At 38.9% G+C, this 2730-nt stretch overlaps 1 long non-coding RNA gene across 1 annotated transcript; it reads right to left on the reverse strand.

The window, feature by feature from the left end:
* Positions 1-431: 431 nt before the first annotated feature.
* On the reverse strand, positions 432-1798 carry LOC145448989 (uncharacterized). The gene is made up of 3 exons (XR_013918092.1): positions 1634-1798; positions 1478-1547; positions 432-556 (listed from the first exon to the last, which is right to left on the reverse strand). It is a non-coding gene; the product is annotated as an uncharacterized LOC145448989 (long non-coding RNA).
* Positions 1799-2730: the final 932 nt, after the last annotated feature.

Consider the following 2730-nt stretch of genomic DNA (forward strand, 5'->3'; position numbering starts at 1 on the left):
TAGGCATATATCAAAATGACCCCTTGATTGTTGTATTTACGAAAGAACTATATATTCTGGCCCGAGGAAAACGACGACTTTCTATCACGGCTTAGTAAGCTATATGATGTACGCTTTTCGTATACAAAAGTTAACTTTCAGTTTATTTCAAAAAAAGGGAGCACAGAAACATTTTGGATTGACTGCAGAATTAGTCACATTAGTCGGCGTTACTACTGGGTGCTAATAAGTAGGCCTATTCTGGTAGTTTGCAGGCGCCGTAAGCCAAAAAAGTTCAGAACCACTGTGATGGTGTGCCGCGAACTATTTTTCATTTCCTAAGGGTGCCGCGAGGTCAAAAAGGTTGAGAACCACTGACCTAGCCCGTCCTAAAAGCGATATAATATCTCTCGGATATCTATCCTGAAACCGCCCTAAGCAGAACAAAACTATTGCTACAAGCGTGGGTTTTATATTGCAAACAGAAACAGTGGAAATATCTCAGAATAGGTCCGTCGCCCAGATTGTAAGCTCATACGATGAACTATATATCTTCGAATAGATCGAAGGCATCCTCCTGGAAAACATAACAAAATTATTGTTATATTTGTTCTCTCATGTTTGGCATGTTTTGCAAATTGCAAAATTACTCGAGATACAGCTCTGAGGCTGGAACGAATATGCTATACATATTCATATAAAATTTGATTTACAATGGAAAATATTATTTGTGCCACTTATACAGTCAGGGGCCGCTTATTATCATCACCACCTGAAGTTTTAGAATTTGGAAGACCTACTTCCTTCGTTGATTCCAACATTCCAGATTCCAGCATATTGCCCAGTATATTAAAGTAGCAAGTAGTGACAAACCTCCACCATCCTCAGCGACCAGAAGTCATTTGATTCTAAAGAGCACCGACATTGTCGCCTCGATGTACAGTTGTACACTTCTCAATTACATTTGAGGATGTGACGCACTGGCCAAGAATAGGGATGTGCAAAATAATTGTTTGGGTGATCGAATCCGAATCGAGTATTATTTATAATTTTCTAGTCGACTATAGTGAGAGACGATTTGTTCCATTGGAATTGTACGCCCCTTATACTACGCTTTTATTAACGAAACTTGCGATTTCTATACTCTCTTGGAACCGAGATGGACATTACCGAGAACGAGATCTATACCTGCGATTTGTCATCGAATGTACATACACAGGATTTTGGTAATCTCAATATCGGGATTCAAATTCCATGAATGTGAACTTACTATCGAGGGATGATACTCGATTTAGAATGGAATCAGTCGGGTGACTGATTTTGCCCAAGCAGCCCAACGGAAACAGAAATAAGAGACGTTGCCTTCTGTAACAAATTAGCTGCTAGGCTGTTATGGAACAATGGTCTCCCTTCAGGAAATATCAAACGTTAACCGAGCGAACGCACTATTCTGTGGTTCAGTTGCCTATATTATTATGTTTCTTCAATTACTACGTACCGGTTGATCCTCGTCTGCTTGGTCTTCATCGCCACCTATGGGTATGGATGTTTTTTTTTTCAGCATTTTTCTGCAACAGAATTTGTGATTCTCATAGTAACAAAGTAGCTCTAATGCAACCGGACAGGGTGTTATATTGTATATAGCGTTACTCACCCGATCTGTTTTAGTTGCTGTCGACTGTATGATCTCAGCGAACGTGGTAGTTTTTTGCATTTCCCTTCCGAAGATGGCATGAGAAGGCAAAATGCCAGAATAAAAACCATTAACTTTACGAAAATCATGTTCTTACGTGAATAGTCTGTTTGAAATGGTGATAAATTATAAGTGAGTACGAATAGCTTAAGACGCATCGCGCACCTTTATTTAAATAACTATATCAAATCATAATGAATGGGTTGACATGACAGCCACCGACATGCCAATGCACTCAATGCCAGGATACCCTCCCGCGACTATGAGACCTGGCCTGTTCGAGTGTGATCTTCTGTAAGATGCCAACCCAGTCAGTAGACTTGTTGGGATTTTTATCAGTAACGATGAGACTGTTGGACTAAAAGTCATTATAATACTCAGCCATTAGCTATTATTCATGTAAATCTAGTATATGGTTTGTGTTTTGTGTGAAATTAGGGATTTACAGATTTGATGTGGTTCTGAATTTTCTTAATTCCGTGAGTACGAATTTGTTGCATGATTCAATATTGCCTGATTGATTCGCCTGTTGATCATTTCAAACCTTGAGGTAAAAGGCCACACGCAAGCTATATGATATGTAAGCTATTAAATCGCAACAGTGCAATCATCACATTCACATTCACACCCTCATCGCTGCTTCATTTTAATGTTCCTTTCACTTTCCAACAGCATAAATAATGTACGCTTAGTTTTCAATATGATGGATATAGAATATAGATGAAGCGATATTTCATACTTCGATTCTGGGTCTATGATAAATTGGAAAATTCAACGTATCCAGATAGGAATTGTACCCGTTACTCGATTAGATTGTACCCGTTACTCGATTAGAATAGAAGCGATACGTCTGTAATATCTGGACTGGGATTCAGCTCCTATTTATAGGATCAGTCAAATGTTGTGATAATTCCCACTCAGCTTAAGCGACACTTAAGATCAATTTGGATGAATAGAATTGGGGCTTTACTTAGTTGTCCTCGAGAATTTTAAAGGCGATTTCGAAGTCGCTATTGAATGTACCGGACATCTATCCAGCCTCCTATATTAACAATTGC

Source organism: Botryllus schlosseri, chromosome 10, assembly GCF_051294905.1.
Source record: "Botryllus schlosseri isolate E-star chromosome 10, Bs_hap1, whole genome shotgun sequence".
In the NCBI taxonomy this organism is placed as follows: Eukaryota; Metazoa; Chordata; class Ascidiacea; order Stolidobranchia; family Styelidae; genus Botryllus; species Botryllus schlosseri.